We start from the raw sequence: 22227 nt of genomic DNA, 5'->3' as shown, positions 1-22227 counted from the left end.
TCCCTGAAAATTGCACAAAGTCCTAGGAACGGAGAATGGAACTTTGTGGTGTACTCAGAAAATGAGCATTTGCAATTCTTAGTAAATAATCGTTTTAGTTTTTCTTTGTTTATATCCTCTCTTCCCTTCATCCGTCAGTATTTCTTCTGCTTCTGTACTTATAAAAAGGATTTTGAAGCTGGAAATAAATGTTCCTGATATTCTCCCCCTAAAAAGGAGTGGATTGTAATATTATGGCAGTATTTCAGATAACAGAATAATTTTTAATTTACTGAAAGTCTCGTTTTCATTTTTTTAAAATAATTTACCATTATAATATTAAAGCATTTTGAATGTAAATATACACGAGGTCTGTGAATTAAAGTATTCTGTAAGTTGAGTCCTTTAAGTAATATGCTACAAATTGCTTACACCTGCAACTCCACATGCCGTCGGTTCCCAAACTTTGCTGGACTTTGGAATCACCTAAGGATCTTTAAAAAAAATGCTAATGTCTGACTCTCACCCCCAGATTTAATTGGTCTGGGGTAGGGCCTGGGCATCCAGAGTTTCAAGAGTTCCCGTGTGCTCCCATGATTCTCATGTGCAGCAAAGTTTGGGACCCACGGCCACGTAGATTTAAAGGTTATTACATATGGCTCCTTGTTTGGGTTCCTCAAAACTTCAATCATAAATTTTGACAGCAACTTTTCAAATACCCAAAAAGCATGTAATTTTGGCAATTGCAGTGTAAATAAAACTGAAGATAATCTGTATTCATCTTTTAGATTTTCTTGTCTTTGCACACTTTAGTTCCTCACGTATATCTTGGGAGGTAGATCTCTTGGCTATTTCAAGACCTGAGGGAGAAGGATGGGCTTAGAAACTGATTTGAACAAATGGTGACCTCATTTAAAGTGGCTGCCCAGCCAGCACTTGATTGTAGAATTAGCACTTCTCAAAAGCACAACCAAAGTGAGAATTCTAAGGCTGTAAAAAATATTTTGGGCACAAATATAAATCTGGGATGATTATCTTTAAAAAACAAAAAAAGATATATGTATGCATAAGGAGATCGCACTGGTCCCAGTGGTAAGAACCCTGACTGAAGTCATTTTAAAAGTTTTGCCCCTCGAGTAAGGGATCCAAGAGTTACAAAAACACTGGCCAAAAAAAAAATTTGGTTAACTGGAATCCAGCTAATAGTAATCCTCAGCTGCAAGACAGCATTAACCATATCTGGACCAAGTGGGAAGAAACCCTCGAGTTGAGTCCTGGGAGAATGCATGTGCCACTCACCCTCCTGCTCATCCTCAGCGAGCTCCTTGATGCTCCAGATCCCACCCTGGAGACACTGCAGAGTCCTGAGTCACCAAAGCAGGATACAGGTGTGTCCAGCAGATTTTTTTTCCTAAGGCAAGAAAGTAGATTAAAATTTGGTAAAATTTGTTAAATTTCTACCAAGTCTATTTTAACAAAAAACTAATTAACAGTTAACAGATATCCAATTAGCCAGAGCGTTCCAAGAGTAGAGGTCTCAGAATTTAGCTTTATACACATTAGACATTTAAAAGTAGTGTCTTGTTGCCTTGGTTCCTTAACGTATCTACTGCTTTCAATAACTTGAAATACAAATCTGTGTTTCGTTTCTTAGAACTAATTCAGGAAAATAACTGAATAAGATAACTATATTCAAACAATCAACAAGTATGTGGTGAGCTCTAGTGATACACTGAGCTCATTGGGAAGTGTCGGCGACACCACAGAGAAATAAGACAACCATCTAAGAAAAGCCGTGTGGTGTAGTGTATGCAGAATGCAGACTCCTGTTGTTATTATTCACATTTTAAATGAGGAAACTGAGGCTCACAGAGGTTTTGTAGGTTGTCCAAGTTCACACGGCTTCGCAGGCTTGTTGCGAAGACTAGAAATAAAGTATATGAAGCATATAGTATGTGACGTGTAGGGTCATACTAAATTCAAGACTGTGATCAGTAAGTAGCAGCAGATCTAACAATTCTAAGTAAGGAGACAAAATTATTAAGGGCTGAACCCAGCCACGTTAATTAAAAGTTCCAGAGGAAGTGAGAGAAGGAAGAGGGCTGGTCCCGGGAAATGTTGAGAAGGAAAGTTTTCACGCACAAGGAAAGAAAAATGTAATTAGAAGAAGTGGAGAAGTTGGGACCCATGCCAGGCCTCATCCTCATCATATGCCAGGTTGAGGACTCACTTGGGCCAAGTTGCAGTGCAGGAGGCTCTGGCCATCTGGACAAGGGCAGGGCACAGTGAGGGCTGTGATCAGGGAGGTTAAAGGTTGGAGATGCAGAGAAATAAGCAAATGCAAATAGTTGTGGGCTGGATTCAAGCAAAGACTTAAATAAGATGCAACCAGATGTCTCATCAAAAGAAGGAAGTGATTTTTGAAAAGGGATGATGCTTGCTTATTTTTAAAAAGTTAAAATGAGCTTATGTTTTTATAGGAAAGTTCTAAAACCATAATGAGACATCAGGAGAAACAAAGACATCTATGAGTGAAACATTTAGACAAAGAAGAACCAGAGAGAAGTCATTTTTATTCTTCCAGTTTGTCAGGGATTATTTGGAATGTTTGTTTCTTAAAGAAGATGGATTTGATAAACTGCTTGAAGGGGCTTAGAACTGCCTTGCAAAACAGAAGGTATGGATGATGTTTTCATAGGAAATAGTGATGAATTATTGATTTTAAGACTGCAAGCCATAGAGAGTTAAGAAATACTCTGAATTGTTTATTTTGAATATCAAATTTAAGATGTTTCTCGACCAGGCATGAATGTGAAATAATTCAATAATTTAAACTTTGCTTTTTAGGAATGGCACGTTTTGTGATCATGAGACTCTACCAGATCGACTTTTAAAGATCATTATATTGTATGTATCATTAGGGTAGCTTAATAATAAGAAAACTTACGTAAATTGTTTGGACAGTAAAACATGATGAAAACCAATTAATGAAAATATATAACTCTTGCTTCTTAAATGGTTGTTCTTGGCAGTTATAAGCCTTAAAAAGAAAAAAAATGATACAAGGAAAAAGAATAGATACCTCAAATATTTTTTTGCCTGGTAGACTTACCATATTAGCCATTTGATTATCAAAACATTAAAAAGAAAAGACTTCTTGAATTTTCTTGGATCATCTAGGAAAAATCATTGCAGTTACTTAAGTTTAGTTATTCTTTCAATAAATATCGGTGCCTGCTCTGTGCCGGGTTCCATTTTGCTTGTGGGTGATATGCTGGGTTTTCTCCCTTTAGGATTTTCAGATTGGAAAGTGCTTTTATTCCCCCGTGGATCCGTAAATCTTTATATCTCTCTGGGTAGAGATGAATTTTGTTCTTCCCATTTTTTCCCCAAGTTTTCTGCATTGAACACATCTTTCTTTCATAAATCAGAAAAAAAGTACATTATTTAAAGCAAGGCAGTACCTGGCTCTGGCAATAATAAGCCCCCGAGGTCCCCACCTCCCAGGCCAAGGGCATCAGCCTGGGTACTGGAAGTAAGGCCAGGGCTCCTGGTCTGAGCCAGTAGAGTGTCCCTGGACAGAGCCAGGAGTTGGTGCCTAAGGTAGGGCCAGATCAGTGGTTCCACAATCCAGACCATGAACTGTGGCTGGTCGGTGGCTATTTTTACCAAACCTCAGAGAAATGAAAGAAAGAGGGACAATGCAGCAAGTGTTTCATGTGCTAGTCACTTTAAAATATCTTCTTTTTAAAGGAGTTAAAATGTCTTCTTTTATGAAGCAGTTGGTATTTGACAAAAGTAAAAATAGGAGACCTTATGACCATCTTTCATTTTTTTTTTTTTAATTTTACTGACCCATGAGATCTCAAGTTCTGGGAACCCCTGGACTGGATGACCTTGAATGGCATTCCAATTGTATGGAACCATTTGCGCTTCAATGGAAAGTCATGCATCGTCTAGAGGAGAATCTGCAAACTTTTTCTGCCAAAGACCAGATAGTATATATTTTAGGCTTTGCAGATGACAACTACTTAACTCTGCCTTTGTAGTGGGAAAATAGCCAGAGACAATGTGTAAAGGACTGAGTATGGCTGTGTGCCAATAAAGCTTTATTTACAAAAACAGGTGGTGGGGCTGGATTTGGCCTACAAGCAGTAGTTTACGGATCCTGGTCATAAATCAAGTCTCATTAAACTGACTGGGCTGATTCTTTTTTTTTTTTTTGGGGGGGGGGTGAGGAAGATCAGTCCTGAGCTAACATCCATGCCAATCCTCCTCTTTTTGCTGAGGAAGACTGGCCCTGAGCTAACACCTGTGCCCATCTTCCTCCACTTTATATGGGATGCCGCCACAGCATGGCCTGACAGGCGGTGCGTCGGTGTGTGCCTGGGATCCGAACCCGGGCCGGGAGCAGCAGAGCACACCAACTTAACCACTAAGCCAGATCAGATAGTCCGGCCCCTATCTGATTCTAACAGAGCTATTTTACAACTCTATATATTGTAAATAACTGATGAAAATGTGAAATAATTCTTGTCTATAGACATGCAAATGACTCTTCCGCACTGTGTTAGTTTGTTAGGGCTATGATAACAATACCACAGACAGAATGACTTAAACAACAGAAATGTATTCTCTCACACTTCTGGAGGCTAGAAGTCCCACATCAAGGTGTCAGCAGGTTGGTTTCTTTTGAGGCCTCTCTCTTTGACTTCTACATGGCCGTCTTCTTCTGTCCGCCCATGGTCTCCCTTCTGTGTGTGTCTGTGTCCTAATTTCCTCTCCTTATAAGGACACCAGTCATATTGGATTAGGGCCCATCCTAATGATCTCATTTTAACTTAATTACCTCTTTAGAGACCCTATCTCCAAATACAGTCACATTCTGTGGTACCTGGAGGTTAGGACTTTAACATATAAATTTTGGGAGACACAATTCAGCGCTTAACACTCCCTAAGCCAGTTTTATGTCCATTTCCTCATTCATTTCAACATTGCTTTACTCCATATAAATTTGTAGTTTTTATTACTTTGTTGAACTGGTTGTAATGCCAGTTCCCTCATTAATGAGTTAAATAAAATCTTTAACGTGTTTATTTTTATTTCTGTATGACAGTCATGATTTTACCTTTTTTTTTTTTGAGGATTATCCATTAACACAACCCAGAAATATCACACTGCCATCAAGGAACCTGAGGCATATTTTTGAAATTCTACTTCTGTAAGCAAAAGTTTTTCAGCAAGAGCTTTCTCTTTTTGTTTTCCTGTGAAACACACAGCAGAGAGAAGAGCCCTAAACAAAGGGCTGGTGGGAGTGGTGGTGAGCCCAGAAAGCAGCTAGCATTGCCCTGGGTGTTTGGTTGAGGTGCATGGGACCAGCTGACTATTATATATATTTTTAAACCAATTCTCCTTGCCCTCCCTTTCCCATCTGCACTGCCAGCTGTCTCGTACATTCCTGCCATGCCCACAGTTCCTGCATGCAGCAGGAGAAGCTGTCGGGGAAGGAGAGGCAGGGAGGAGAAAGCCAGGAGCCAGAAGAACCAACGATGGCTTCAGATGTCCACCTGCGAGCAGTGCAGAGTGTGCTGAGCCACTGAGGCCATCAGTGCAAACGTGCATTCCAGAGGCACACTCAGAGGTGGGCGCCGTTTTGGAGTCCCTGCACTAACCACTCGCCTCTGAGGGTTGCCAGTTCAAATGCAGGATGTCCAGTTAAATTTGGATTGCAGAAACCAACAAATTACTTTTTTTTAGTATAAGTATGTCCCAAATGTTGCATGGGCCATACTTATACTAAAAAATTATGATACCCGCTCAATACAGGGTTGACATAAGGGGAGCCATATTGTAGAGGTGAAACCATATTGTAACTTTGGATGACCTCTGACTAACTCTGGACTTTATGGCCCCTCCCAGCTGCTATAAGTTGATAACTTTGCTCTTTTGAGTTCCTTAGGAATGTGATGTGATGACCCTCAGGCAGAGAGTCTATGCTGATAGCCATCATCAATGACAACTGAAAGATCAGAGTATAGGGCGTTGCTCCAGTCTCGATGCATATCAAGTGAAACAAAAGACTGCCAGGAACTAAGACCAGATGGATGCCCCCACCCTGAGACCAGATGCCTCCACCCAGTAATCAGATGGATGCCCCCACCCTGGGACCAGATGCCTCCCCCACTTGGAGACCAGCCCTCTATATAACTGGCCTGTAGTCTTTGTTCTGTAAGAGGGTTCTTTGAGACATTAGTCAGCCATCTTCCTCCTTGCTAGCAAGCTGTAATAAATTGCCGTTTCTTTTCCACCATCTTGCCTCTCGGTGATTGGCTTTTGTCTCGCCATGAGCAGATCGTACCCTTTGTGCGGTAACAATTATCTATTGTCCACGAGTATAGATAATCAACTAAGAATAGTCTGTGGTCAGGATTAAAGAAAATGCAGGAAAACTCCTAGCACAGCACCTGGCACGCAGTCAGGGCTCCACCTGGATTACCTGCATCTGTCAGATCTGTCCTCCAATACAGCCTCTGCATATGTTTTTCAGCAAGTCTGTGTGTTTTCTCTCCCATGCAAAGAGTTGGCTGTGCAATGTTGCCAGCATTAACGCTATTGCTCCCAATAATAATAATGCAATAAAATCTTCCATTTCTTGAGCATCTACTATGTGCTGGGTACTGTACTTGGCACTTTTTGTGTATTACTCCCAGTGCTCACAATTATCCTGTGAAGTGGGTATTATTATCTGCGTTTTATCAATGAAGAAAAGAAAGCTCCAGAGGTTAACGGAATTGTCCAAGTACACAGTAAGTGCTGAGAAAACCCAGGTCTACCTGACAATTCTTGACTATGAAGTCACTGGTTTCCCAAGGTAGGAACTGCCTCTGATCCTAGTCCCTGAAATGTCTCCTTCCCTGAAAGGTCTCCTATGGGGCTCGGAGTAGAGTTAGTGGACCAAGCCTAAGGAAGAAACAATTAAAAAAAAAATTGTGTAGGCCCTAAATGGACTAGCAGGGCTGGGACCAGAGTGAGGTGAGACGTCGAGGGCACGATATTTAAGGCCAAGCTTACTCTCAAGGTCACACAAGTGCAGCGTTGAAACTCGCACAAAACTGAAAGTGAGCACCTCCTTCAGTTTTGTACCTTAGGCCTTTCGTTCCACACACCCTAATCCTGGTCCTGTGGCCTAGGTGGCTCAGGTGTAGATACTTAGAAAAATCCTTTTGAAACTACATTTCTTTCCTTCTTTGCATCCTCAAAAACAATCATCTACATTCATTCATTCAATAAATATTAATTTGGGGTTGACCATATGCTAGGCCTTGTTGTAGGAGATGGGAATAGAGCCCAGGACAGACCATGCCCATCCTGAATATTTCCCCCTTGGCTGAATATCTCTATTAGCCAATATGGATCTATAATTTTTCCTGCTCCTCTTGTCACCTTTTAGTTGACGCCAAGGACCAAGAAGCACAATGTCTGGGGGGATTTAGGAACCAAAATTCACCTTCCCCTCTTCATTTCTTCTTTAAAAGAATTTCTCCCAGGTTTATGCTTTAAAATCCTTGCTCTTAAAAGCTGTGAAATTAGGACTTGTAAACTCCTTATTACATCTCCCTGAAAGTGGAAAGTTACCAGCAGGCTAAAAGACACATCCAGACTGGATCTTGGTGAATGTTGTCTTAACAAATGCCAGTGGAATGAAGGGGCGAAGGCCGCTCTGGCACATGTCATAACTGGTAACAAGGCAGACAATGGTGAAATAGCAGCTCAGTCAAACAAACATTCGGATGCCCTTGTCTGTGCCTGGCTTCCCGGGGAGCGGTATGCCCTCCGGCCCTCGCCTCTGCTTGGTTGTGTTCCCGGCGAGGCCCATGAAACAGCACCGCAGGTACCGCGGGCAGAGCTATGCCTGGACATGCGAGTTTTCACCACTATTCCTCCTGTACTGTACGTGCCTTCTTCAGCAACATTTCCTGTCATAGTTCATCGTTGGATCCATTCTAAGTCACTTAGGTCTGATAGGCAGTTTGGGGACTATCTGGTCACCTTGGCTTTCCCTCTCACAGTCCATTTTTGGTCATTTTGCCACTCACTGTGCCCTACCCCATTGTGTGTAGGAATGCAGAAAGGAAGAGAAGTAAATCCGTCTATCTGATTTTGGGCTCACCTCCGTTTTTTTTTACTGCCATAGATAACTCAGCTAATTAGCCTCAGATGCTACATGACGTTGAGAATTTTATTGTGTGTGACACTTGAGATGCACAGAAGGAGCCAGATCACCTATATTTAGCCCTTTCACTTCCCCTGCATGGTGACTGTCTTGCCAGTAAAAGTGACTATAAGCCAGCATTACCTCACCCAAGGAAGGAGAGCAACTGTGGGAAAGACTAAGAGCAAAATTCAATTCCCAGTCAAAGCTTACTTCTAATCACACCCCCGGGCTAAAGACTAACTTGGGAGAATGCGAGTGTGTGGAAGGCTTCCTTTGGGAAAAAAATTCCAGAGAGAATGTGTTTGACTAGTACTTCCCTGTTGCAGAAGAAGTGGGCTGCGGAAATATTGTGTCATGAGGACGTGCCTGCGCTCGGCCCTGGGGCGTGCTGGAGCCAGTTGTTCACGCCTCTTCCCAACTCCACATTCAGGGTGACCTCACCTTGGTGGCTTGAATTAGGCCACGGTAGGTGTATCTGCATCACGAAAATCAGCAAATCCTACAAATTAGGGCTTGTTTTCTCTGGAGAGTGTCCCTGAAATATACTCTGGTCGGTCAGTTGTGACTCTGCCCAGGACCCTGCAGAGTCTGCCCCAGGCTTTGGTTCTATTTGCAGGGGAGGGCAAGGCTGCAGGGGAGAAACCAACCAAACATTCACAAGCCACTGCCCATGAGAGACACTCACCAGGCAGAAAGGCTGAGGAATGCCAGGAAAGCTGGATGCAAGGCTGCCAATATCTAAAAGATGAGAGTCAGAGACGCTGAAAGCCAGGGGCAGGCTCCAGGACCAGAACAAAAGGCGAGGAAGCAGACAGAGGAAAAGGGCTGAGGGGTCTGTAAGCTCACTACCAAAATTCTCCATAGTCATCGGAGAGATTGAATCATTGCTTCACAGTGGGGGTTCATTAAAAATGTGATGAAGCTAGCACCAGCATGTGATTTGATGGAAGTCCCTTCACGTTAATGGGGTCTGCCACCTCTTCCATATGCACTGACTTAAAGTAAATGAGATTCGTTTATCTGCAAAAATACAAAACACACAGAGAGAGTTACAAGTCTCCCCCACAGGCTCCCAAGAAAGACTTCCTTCGGATGGGAATTCTATCCTTCAGCCACAAACACCACCCCGAGCACCTGCCACAAACATAAGCTATAGACCCCAAAGCGACAATTGGGAGCTCCTGGGCTGCTGAATGTCACTGAGAAGACGTTAGAACTCCCTCCTACCCTATAAGTTCTCCCTTCTAAAACTTTGAGATTGGAGGATCAGGAATTGAGGTGTGGGCCGGCCCCGTGGCTTAGCGGTTAATTGCACACGCTCCGCTACTGGCGGCCCAGGTTCAGATCCCGGGCGCACACCGACGCACCGCTTCTCCGGCCATGCTGAGGCCACGTCCCACATACAGCAACTAGAAGGATGTGCAACTATGACACACAACTATCTACTGGGGCTTTGGGGAAGAAAAAAAAGGAGGAGGATTGGCAATAGATGTTAGCTCAGAGCCGGTCTTCCTCAGCAAAAACAGGAGGATTGGTATGGATGATAGCTCAGGGCTGATCTTCCTCACAAAAAAATAAAAAAAAGTTTAAGTTATGTTATAAGAGGACAATGATGCCTTGCCCTGGGGCAGCCATCTTGAGACCATAGGATATGAGCCGTCAAACCTACCCCTCCTACTGTCAGGCTTCTTAAGAAGATAATTGGCCTCTTTAGGGTCTAGATATGTACTGATAGTCAAGTTTCTGATTACTTGCTGTCAAACAAGTTTACAGAGTTATAGGGGGAAGGAAAGAAGAAAGAAGGAAAGCCAGAGGGATGCATGTCAGCCTCTACAGAAGTGGGCTGTCAGGTCTACAGCTGATGCCAGAGCCCCCAAAGTAAGAGTCCTCAAAGTGGGGCTGGAGGAGTCCCTGTGGGGGCAGGGCCACCCAACACGCTGTTGGCTAGTAGAACTATATCTGTGCACTGCCTGCTTGCCACAAATCCCTTCGCAAACCCTGGGGCCAAAGTGTTACTTAGGGCACCAGCACCAAAACCATGAGAAAAGGATGCAATAGCAAATATCAGAGCAGTTGTAGGGAAAATTAAAAATTTTTTTAAACTCCCTTATACTAATTCAGAATTTAGTGTGATTTGGATTTGGCTTACTTATGATAAGAGGTACAATATTTTTGGTGCTCAGAATCTCAAGCAATGGAATCACAGTGGTTGATTGCACCTACCCTGGGGCCAGCCGGCCTAGGTTTGAATCCTGGATCTGTCACTTACTAGTTGTGAGACCTTGGGCAAGTTGCTTGATTTTTTTTGGCTTCAGTTTCCCCATCTCTAAAATAGGGTAATGATGCTAATAATAGCACTACCTTTCAGGGTTGTTGTGAGGCTTAAAGAGTGTATATGTACGTAGTGTTCAGACAGCGCCTGGCACAGAGTTGGTGCTCTCTATTTATAAGCTATTGCTGTTATTATCGTTGTTAGAACCTCTGAACATCTCAGTGTGGTCCTGGCTCTCTGCCCCTGGCCACAGGGAAGTGGCTTGACCCAAGGCCCACAGACAGAGGCCTCTCCAGATTGTATGACTGAGAGCAGTGGGACTCCCTGTCTCCTTTGCTGAGAGCTGTGAGCTAAGTTCCTGGGACTCAGGTCCGAGGCATGAGAGAAGGAGTAGTCTCGAGGCCCCGGGGACCCTCTGCCTCCATCAGCTACCTTCACCTCTACCTGCCCTCCCATATGCTTCCCATATTCACTGTTAGAGGTGGGGTTCAGTCACTTGTATTAGAAGCTAGTCTTTTTTTTTTTTTAATAATTTTATTTATTTTTTTTTCCCCCAAAGCCCCGGTAGATAGTTGTATGTCATAGCTGGACATCCTTCTAGTTGCTGTATGTGGGACGCGGCCTCAGCACGGCCAGAGAAGTGGTGCGTCAGTGTGCGCCCGGGATCCGAACCCAGGCCGCCAGCAGCAGAGCGTGCGCATTTAACCGCTAAGCCACGGGGCCGGCCCTCAGAAGCTAGTCTTGACTGGAAGTTTGCCTGATGAAGACCTGGTCTAGGTCTGTGCAGAACGGCTCCGACTTGCTCCTGACATGATTAAAAATGTAATGCTCTGGATCACTGTGAATCTTGAACTAATTTCTTTATTATTTGTTCTATAGTTGGAACGAAATGAATGATAATTCCTTTTGTTAGAATCTTGAAAGTTGCTTTTTTTTTGTTTTTTTTTTTTGCTGAGGAAAATTCGCCCTGAGCTAACATCTGTGCCAATCTCCCTCTATTTTGTATGTGGGTCACCACCACAGCATGGCTGTCTACGAGTGGTGTAGCTTCATGCCTAGGAACTGAACCCAAGCCACCAAAGTGGAGCAAGCTGAGCTTAACTACTAGGCCATGGGGCCTGCCCCTCTGAAAGCTTTTTTTTTTTTTTTTTTTGTGAGGAGGATCAGCCCTGAGCTAAAATCCAGGCCAATCCTCCTCTTTTTTAGCTGAGGATGACCGGCCCCGAGCTAACATCGATTGCCAATCCTCCTCCTTTTTTTCCCTTTTTTCTCCCCAAAGCCCCAGTAGATAGTTGTATGTCATAGTTGCACATCCTTCTAGTTGCTGTATGTGGGACGTGGCCTCAGCATGGCCGGAGAAGCGGTGCGTCGGTGTGCACCCGGGATCCGAACCAGGGCCGCCAGTAGCGGAGCACGCACTCTTAACTGCTAAGCCACGGGGCCAGCCCCCTGAAAGGTTTTTAAAGTAGTTTTTTTTTTTTCCTGCTATTAAAAAGTAATACAAGGGGCCGGCCCCATGGCGTAGTGGTTAAGTGCATGCGCTCTGCTGCTGGCAGCCCTGGTTCGGATCCCAGGCATGCACCGAAGCACCACTTGTCAGGTCACACTGTGGCGGCTTCCCACTTAAAGTGGAGGAAGATAGGCACAGATGTTAGCCCAGGGCCAGTCTTCCTCAGCCAAAAACAGGAGGATTGACACGGATGTTAGCTCAGGGCTGATCTTCCTCACAAAAATAAATAAGTAAGTAATACAAGGTGAAGCAAGGTTCATCATGTGTTAATAATTGCTAAAATTCAGTCATGGGTACGTGGAGGGGGCTATCAATTTTTTTGTCTTTTTGCTGTTGTTTTAATTTTTCTAAAACGGAAAGTTCAGAAAAAAACACAACATGTTCATTGGGCAAAATTAGTAAAAAAACTAAACACAAAAAAGAAAATACCTATCATTATCTTGAGATAAGCACTGTTTATATTTTGGTGGATTTGGGTGGATATGTTTAGTGGACTGGTTATATATTTGGGGTATTTGGTGGAAATATCTATGTTGGTTTTTAACCACTCTGGGGTCATTGTATACATATTGTCTGATAATTTGTTTTTTCATTTAATAATATATTGTAAGCATCTTACCATGCCTAAAAAACTCCCTGTTAATCATTTTTTATAATTTCATTCCATAGATACACCATAATTTAACCAATCCTCTGTTTTGATTATCAACATTTTTCCAGTTTTTTCTTATTATAAACAATTCTAGGGCCGGCTCGGTGGCTTAGTGGTTAAGTGCGCGCGCTCTGATGCTGGCGGCCCGGGTTCGGATCCCGGGCGCGCCCCAAGGCACCACTTCTCTGATTGCCCTAGGATAAACTCCTAGAAATAGAATTGTCCAGAAACTCCTAGAAACCTAATTTTAAGGCTTGTGGTAAATATTGCCACATTGACCTCCAGCAAAGTTGCACCAGGTTGCACTCCCATGAGCCCTGGGTTATGATCCTCCGATAAGCTAATAGAAGACTAGAAGCACTGAGGGACTGCTGGCCGGCTCCCCCTCAGCCTCCCTGTCACTGGGTTACCACGTGTCCAGAACAGGTGCTGCTTGTATGTCCACGTATTTCCATCAGGAAAATGCAGCGAGTGTAATTCTAGGCTTTTAAAGTCTCTTTAGACCTTATCTGAGTCAACTCCCTCATTTTACAGACGCGAAAATTCAGCCCCAAGATCACACAGCCAATTCAAAGCTTTCTGGAATTTCTATGCTACAGAAGAGCTGTTGTGATGTTGTAGCCCTAATGACAGTAACGTTAACTTCTGTTGAGCTCCTACTCCACGCTGTCCATGAATTAATCACTTGATCCTTCTCCAGCCCTGTGGTGTTGGCATCATTTTATCCCCATTTTACATTTAGGTTCAGGGGGCACCAAGAGGTGAACTAACTAGATAAAGTACACACAACAAATACTTTGAAGATCCCAGGTTCAAATCCAGGCAAACAATGTTCAAAACCCAATTTTTGTGTGTGTGTGTGTGTGTGAGGAAGATTAGCCCTGTGCTAACACCCGTTGCCAATCCTCCTCTTTTTTGCTGAGGCAGATTGGCCCTGGGCTAACATCTGTGCCCATCTTTCTCTACTTTGTGTGGGATGCCCCACAGTATGGCTTGATAAGCAGTGCATAGGTCCGTGCCCAGGATCCGAACCAGTGAACCCCCCGCCGCCAAAGCTGAGTGCATGAACTTAACGACTACGCCACCGGGCCGGCCCCCAAAACCCAAATTTAGCCACAGATTATCAGCAGATCCCTTATTTTTTATCGTGGAAGGGAAATTTAATCTACAGTTCCTTTCAGGCCAGGCTGGTCCCTACCCACTTCTCCAGGAGCACATCTGGGACTGGAATATTGTCCCTGCTATTCTACACCCCCTCCTACCCCCACGCCTGTCCCTCACCTCCTCATAATGGAAGGATTTTTATCCTACTTCATGTTTTTTAAACTTCTTTTCTGATTGATGATAGAAACTACTATTCTTGAAACAAATCCTCCGGATAGAGCCTGAGGGGACAATGTTTGCGATTCCTCTCTCCTTAATTTGGTCAGAGGTGGATGTCCACACTTTTAGCTCTTCAGTAGCACTGGAAATGCAAGACACGCACCAATTGTATGTTGTGAACAGTTACTAATTAACAGCTCTTCCTGGGGTCTTCCTGTCAGAAGAAAAGAGTCCTGGCTGCTCCTAGGTTATTATTTGCTTAAAACAATGAAAGCGCTCACAGTAGCAATGAGGAAAAACTTACTGGGCCCAGAAACAATGTAACTTGCAAATAATCCTCAGGTCTCTTTGAAGCAAACCAGGGGAGAATTTTAAAAGTCCTTTCCTCCTCGTGTCTTCCAAGGTGGCAAAACACGATGAATCGCGTTGCCTGGGCAGGGGCAACCGCCACTCGGTTGCAGGGCTGCTGCTGCCGTCGTGTCCGCAGCACTCACAGGAAGGGAAGGCAGAGGCAATTGTAATAAAAGTCCTCCAGTTCAACCCTTTTCCCCGTTCCCGGCACTAACCTGCATTTAGAATCCTGCAAGAGAACGTGGTCATTAAAGAACAAGACAGCCGCCAGCAGATTACAATCTTATAATAATATTATTTTTTTGCCAGAAAGGAGCACTCCACCTCATGAATCATCCAACCACTATTCTTTGTTTGGCTTTTTCTCAGCTCGTTTCCTTAGTTCTATTGATTGCCAATTTTTTTTCTGCTTGAGGAAAAATCTCACTTCAAGTGACTCCCCTGTCTCTGGTGTCTCAAAGCCTGCCAGCAGCACAGCCCACCTGAGGGAGGGCATGTCTTAGTCATCTGGAGCAGAAAGGAGCGGTGGGTGACAGGCTCTGTGATGTCTGGGGCTGCGAGCTGGGGGACAGAGAGCCTGGACACCCTTGACTTTCTCCAGGTCATCAGCAGAGCCGGCCACACAGCTTACAGCCACGGGGTGGTTGTGAAGTCACCTACTTCTGGTAGAAGCTCAGAAGGCAATTTAAGAAGCGATGCTAAGAAGGCAGGATAGAGAATATCCTGGATAAACCAGCTAAATTGTCTTTACCTATCTATGTGTTCTGGTGGGCTGTTCTAGCAGATCTTAGGGGTTAGTAATTAAACACTATTGTTTCTGTCAGTGTGCACAATGTTATCTCCAGCACCCCACATTACAAGAAATTGCTGATTCTTCTGTCAGGTGAGGCCCGGTGCTCCCAGGCTCTGACTCACTCCCAGGCTCTTCTTCTTCACTCTTTTCTCTCAGTCTTCACCATCACCACAGAGCTTCATTTCAGTCCCTGCCCATTTTCTCTTTCCTCAGTGGTTTCATTAGGATTTCTCAAAGTTCTTGAACCTGCGTCAGCCATTTTTATAATTTGAAGCTCTCAAAATTTTGAACAAGTAAGTAAACATTCAGAAACACCTCTCAGAGGTACAGGTGACCCTTACAAACATTCCACGTACTGCGTTGAATGCAGAGTAGGTGACCAAAGTTTGACTTTAAGAAGTATGAAGATTCTAGGCTGAATTCCAAAACGAAAAAGTAAATAATGAGAGTCTTTTCTTATAAATGGTCGCTGTTATTAATAAATTAGCAGGTTGAAAGACAGTAGAGAGAAATGGATAAGCTTGTGGACTCCAGAATCAGACCTACCTGGGTTCAAATCCCACCTCTCACCAGCTATGTGACATTGGCCGGGTTACCTAAGGTCTCCCCATCTGCAAAATGGAGGTGAGCAAAGTAGCATATCTCACAGCATTGTTGTGACAATTAATAATGTTTTTATAATTAATTATTAATTTAATAGTAAGACATCGTACAAAGTACTTATAAAAGTGTATGACACATAGTAAGGAAGTGTTAGCTATTAACGTTTTCAGAGGATCACAAGATCCAGGAGAATGTGAATGATTTTGCTAATGAAAGTCAGTCCTTTGTACATGGAGTTTTCCCAGAAGATGGGCTCATCCTTGCCCCCTTAAATTGATATGTGCTGCCAGCAGATCCTGGATATCCTCGAGTTTGTGTTAACAATTCCATACTTATTAACAATAAATTCTGATTACCAAAGTTTGGCATAACATTATAGATATACTCTAGGCTTGATTGGATGTGCCAAGTAACTTCCAGGTCAGTATTCCCAGGAATTTCCCTTTATTCTCCCATGTCCTAGGCTTGGGAGTGGTCTCCATAGGTCAAAAGGTGAGGTCATGATTTCCTCTTTTCCTCCAAGATGTAAACCAAGTTTAAAATTTTCCCTTGGGTACACAGACACACACACACACACACACACACACACGTACACTTGTATAATACCGAACAGTTTATGAAGAACTTTCAAATGTACTCTCCTTTGATCCTTGGAATAACACTTTGAAATAAGCAGGGCAGCCACTCTTACCTCATTCCGTGCATGAGGAACCTGGTGCTTAGAGAAGTCCAGGGACTTCATAATTCACCCACCACTCCCCTGTGGTTATGTGAATTTTCGCATCTGCTTGGCTGGTCTGCGCTCACTTTTCTGCCTAGCATGCCTCTCCTCTTCTTCAAGGTCAGCTCAAAGTCACATCTTCTGTGACATGCCTTCCTACTCAGCCCATGCAACTGCTCCCTCCCCTGAGGTCCCTCAGGAAAATTCTATTACAACATGTTGAGGGAGGAGGTGCCAAAAAAGCCCAGATTTGAATCTCTAGTCCTCCCCTTGCTGGTTGGGTGACCTTGGGCAAGTCCCAACCCAACCCGGGCTCTGTGTCTTCTTGAGTAAAATGAGGGTAATATTTCTACTGTTTATTATCTGTGTGTGTCAGGCACTTTACAAATTAGCTCCTTTATTCCTCCCCGAAGCCCTAGAAGGACGGTTATTCTACTCGACTTTATAGCTCACTCAGGCTTAGACACGGTTTGACCCCAGGCTTTCTGACTCCAACCAATTTCTTTCTAATAGATTATCCTCCACCTTTTAAACTGGAGCGATTCTCTTGTGGTTCCTGCTGCCCTTGTCTTTGAGAAGGTTGAATAGCTAAGGATGTAAACACTCTGTGACTCAGTGGTTGGGTTGGTATCCTTCTTTCTCTGCCCTGTCACACAGTCTTGACTGTCGTCCTCCAGAGCATTCTAACGAGGTGCAGCCTCAACGTCCTGGATGTACATCACAGACAGACATCACAGAGAGAGAGTGTTTATGTCAACTAGTGACTGACTCCAGAAAATACGGACCACCCTTAATCTTTCTAAATAGACGCAGTCACAATTTTTAAACTGTGAAAAATAATATACATACCTAAAAATGGACAAAACAGAAAATACGAGCTTAAAAAATTGTCATAAAGTAAAACCCCATGTAACTACCTCCCAGGTCAAGAAACAGCTCATCACCAGCGCTCAGAAGCCCCATCGTGCCTCTTCCCAATCATGACCTCTACCTCTCTTCTACCAGAGGTAACCACTACACTGACTTTTTTAAAGATTTTTTATTTATTTATTTTTCCCCCAAAGCCCCAGCAGATAGTTGTCTGTCATAGCTGCACATCCTTCTAGTTGCCGTATGTGGGACGCGGCCCCAGCATGGCCAGAGGAGCGGTGCGTCAGTGCGCACCCGGGATCCGAACCCGGGCCGCCGGCAGCACAGTGCGCGCACTTAACCGCCAAGCCACGGGGCTGGCCCTACACTGACTTTTATGGAAAGAACTTCTTTACCTTTCTTTACAGTGTACTGCCCAATAAGCATTCCTAAACAGTATAGTTACATTCGTACCTGTTACTGAACTTTCTATAAATGGAGTTAGACAATATATATTCTTCTGGGTCAGGTTTTTCTCACCCAACATTATGGTTGTGAGAGCCATCCGTGTTCTATGTGAATGTGGTTTATTCTTTTTCATTGCTGTATAGTATTCTATTGTGTGAATATACCACAATTTATTTATCCATTCTACTATGAATAGATATTGGGATCCTTCCAGTTTGGAGCTATTTTGAAAACTCCTAGTATATTGAATCTAATGGTGTTTTTCACTAATCCACAGGTGTTTCCTATCTCTTTACTGTCCAAAAATGATACTTTCTCCCCAACACCTGCTACCCCATCCCTACCACTTCATCTGCTGTTTAGCTTGGAGATGTCAAAACATTACAGTACAAGCTGGGAACCAAAAGCTATTGAAGAAAAAGGAGGTCAAAGACTTTCCGGAGGCCTCCCTTCCTTTCTGCTTCAGATTTGACTTCTGATAACAATAGTAACAACAACAAAAAATACTTAAAAGCATGAAAAGAATTCTTATTCATTTCCTCCAAGTCTTGGGGGGAAATTGGGGAGAAAGGGCTGAGCTTGTTGGAATTGCTAGTAAGACTGGCCCCAGGTTCTTAAAAACCTCCGGAAGGGAGGGGGTCCACTTCTGGGAGGGGAGGGGAGAAGAGGCTGGAGCACCCCCTGCTGTCTGGGCTTCTGCTCCCATGTGGGGCTCAATCCACAGAGAGCTGTCAGATCACTGGTGGGGGGAGGACAGTGAGGCGCTCATTCTAGCTGCAGGCCGTGCAGGAAGCTGGCGGGGCTCTGCTGGGCCGTCGGCTCACTCCATCCACTTCGCTCAGAGGAAGCGGGCCTGGGTGAGCTGGAGGGAGGGTCGCCTTTCCTGCTCATGCCAAGAGGTGCCTAAGCGAACTTCACCACAGCATGTATCTGACCTGCTGGGCTTCTCACTGGGGAGGTCAAATGCAGACGGCTTCAAGTAGTTTACAGATGTCAAGGCTTCAGTAGAGTAAGATTTCCTTACAGGGTCTGAACCAGCCCATGAATCTCTTCTCAACTCGAAGTCGCCTGGGTCATCTGATAGAGAAGCCATCCAGGTGCTGTGGTTTATTTCAGATTTCCATTGTTTCAGTGTATCGGACTTAAACTTTTCTGACAATACACTGCTGGCAGAAACATAATTGGTACTGTAGAGGGTACTGCCTCTACCCTCTAGGTCCTTCTGGCTGGTCTAAGAAATAAATTGGCATGAGACAGAATAACAGGAGAAAATCAAACAAAGTTTAATAACATGTATACGTGGGAGAAACCCAGGAAAACTGAGTAACTCGCCAAAATGGCCGAATCCCACCACCTTAAACACCATCTTCAGCTAAAGACAAAGGAGGATGTTGGGGGCAGTGGTTTGGGACCTCAAAGGGGAGGAAGGCAATTTACATGAAGATGGAAAAGCAAATGTTTGATAAACAAATGTTGTCTGGGCCATCTATAGACAATATAGGAAAGAGAATTTTAATAAAAATGGGCTTAGCAAGGATCCTCCCAGGCTATCATACCCAGAGTTATCTATGGTGATGTCCTGCCCTGGGGATAGGACTTTTTTTTTTTTTTTTTAAAGATTTTATTTATTTATTTTTCCCCCAAAGCCCCAGTAGATAGTTGTATGTCGTAGTTGCACATCCATTCTAGTTGCTGTATGTGGGACGCAGCCTCAGCATGGCCGGAGAAGCGGTGCGTCGGTGCTCGCCCGGGATCCGAACCCCGGCCGCCAGCAGCGGAGCACGCACACTTAATCGCCAAGCTACGGGGCCGGCCCCAGGGATAGGACTTTTATCTTAAATTCTTTTAGGCAGTTAGGGAGAAGATCCAAATTTCTTTCAGAGTCTCTTGTCCTTAAAAATAACCAAGCCAAAGAGACACATTTTGGGGTGGCCAATTCTGATCCCCCACAGTACCATCTGTCTGGAGGCTACTTGATAATAAGAATCATAAGGCTGGAGGGCCAGCCTGGTGATGTAGTGGTTAAGTTTGCTTGCCCCACTTTGGCAGCCTAGGGTTCACAGGTTCGGATCCCAGACGTGGACCTATGCACCACTTATCAAGCCATGCTGTGGCAGGCGTCCCACATATAAAGTAGAGGAAGATGGGCACAGATATTAGGTCAGGGCCAATCTTCCTCAGCAAAAAGAGGAAGATTGGCAACAGATGTTAGCTCAAGGCTAATATTCCTCACCAAAAAAAAAAAGAATCAGAAGCCTGGAAAAATGTGCTTTCCCTTTGACCCAGCAATTCTACTTCTAGGAAACCATCCTAAGAGAATAATCAGACAGTGGACACAAGAATATTTATTACGTATTGTTTATAATATGGAAAAACTGGAGACAACCCAGACAGCCACAATAAGCAACCAGTTAAGTAAATCTCCATACATTCTTATAGGAATAGTATCAAAGAATGTTTAATAGCATGGAATGATGTTAACTCATATTATAAAAGGATAGTTCATGGTATCATCCCAAAGGGGGAAAAGACTGAAAGGATATACGTCTTCATAGAAATGTATCTATAGATTCACATGTAATTACAGAATCAGTATGTACTATATGTAATATCTTTAAATCTTTATTTTTTTTATTGCAAAAGTAATACATGTTCATTGAAAACATTCAAAGGTCTTTATTAGGCCACTCCTTGGAGGTAACTATTGTCAACAGTCTGGTTTATTTCCTTCCAGACCTATTTACATTTTCAAGTGCTTTACAATTTACAAAACAAAAAATCTCTCAATTCTCACAATAACCCCTGTAATGTAGTATTTTTATTTTCCTAATTTTTACAGCTGAAGAAACAGACTCAAAATGGTAAATCTGGAACAACATCACTATTTTCTGGAATACAAAATGGACATCAACATAAAGAGGCGTATCCTTGGCTGGTCCTGGACCACTTTGAAGTGTCAGTTCTTGCGCCCTTGGGAAATTAGATTCGGAAGAAACTTTCAAGGTGATGCCCTTCAACCTCTTCATAGTGCAGGGGTTCCCTCTGCTCCCTTCAGAGAGGTGGCCCTCTAGACACTTCTTGCATATGCTCAAAGACAGGGTCTCTGCTTTCCAAGGGAGCCTCCTTCACTTCATGAAGCTGAGATCTACCCACCTGCAACTCGAACTCCTGGTCCCCGTTTCTCGTCTGAGTCCAGGTCCTATCGGTGAGTCGTGGCAAACTTAGCAGAGTATTTACCCAGAGGGTTGGAGGCAGCATTCTAAGAGGAGAAATGTAATCATGATGAAGGAAAAAGTTGCTAGACCAGAGGCTGGGCCAAGGGTCAGGTTTGAGAGCCAGCTTCCAGGCCCTAAGTAGAAAATGAGTCCAATGAACTGGGGGCTGAAGAAATAAAAAACCAGTTCAGAAGTTGCCTGTGTGTTAGGGCAAGCATGCTGGTGTTGGACTGCACCCAACATCAAGCCCTGTGTAGAGTTGGGCTAGACACTCTGGAATGATACAGAAATGCACTCACTCTTCCACATAAGAGCCCTCCAAATATTTGCACCCCCCATCATGACTCACCTTGATCTTCTCTTCTAAACACCCTGCAAGGATCTGATGTTCTTTCTCAACCAGTTAATATTTGTAGGTATATGGTGCATTGAATCTTTTCCCTATAAATTTGGTTTTAATTAGCCATGCTCACCAATTGCTGGAATAAAGTTCTATTCTATACTTTGTTCATTGGGGGTGGAGCACAAGGGACTTTACTTGCATTAATAAGGGATGGTAGGTATCTGAGCATTTGTTGTATTGTTCTTCATAATCTTTGTGTCGTATTAAATATCTCACTAAAAACACCTCAAGTCTCCTTAGAGGTTGTGAGAGCTCAATTTCTTCCACTCACACGCAAACTACCATGCTAGTTAAATGACAGCCTGGTAAGCTTCCTTCTTTCCTGGGGCTACAAAGGAATACACTTCACACTCTAAAGGCTGGATGGCCTCCACCTCTAAGGAAAGCAGATTCTTTAATGAAACAGCTGGTTGACTTTTAGGTCTTGTTCTTTCCTTGAGCTTCCTCCTGATTTAGTATATTATAAGAAGTTAGTTGATTATGCCAAACCATAGAGTGAAATATTTGATACTGAACACCAAGTGGTCCTTTCCCCTCCATATACACACACACACACATACATCTGCCTGATGGGCAGTATCCAAATGAGATTCAATGTCTTAGGTTGATAATATGGCAAGATAGAAAATTCCAAGTTACATTCCTTTTACAGATGAGAAAATAGAGAGTATGAAAGTTAATATTGTCCAGTTTAAATATTCTAGTCCCTATATTTCTGATCTAAAGCAGAACACCCTGAAGATGGAAAATGGCCATCAACCTAGGTATGTGGGGTCTTGAAGACCAAAAATCCTCTAAAGAGTGTCTTGATTGAAACCACCCTTTTGCTCAAGATATAGACTAGTAACAACAACAACAAAAAGATATATGCTA

Source organism: Ceratotherium simum, chromosome 5 (assembly GCF_057802395.1).
Source record: "Ceratotherium simum simum isolate JZ-2026a chromosome 5, ASM5780239v1, whole genome shotgun sequence".
Taxonomy (NCBI): Eukaryota; Metazoa; Chordata; class Mammalia; order Perissodactyla; family Rhinocerotidae; genus Ceratotherium; species Ceratotherium simum.
Note: the sequence above shows the minus strand (reverse complement) of the source record.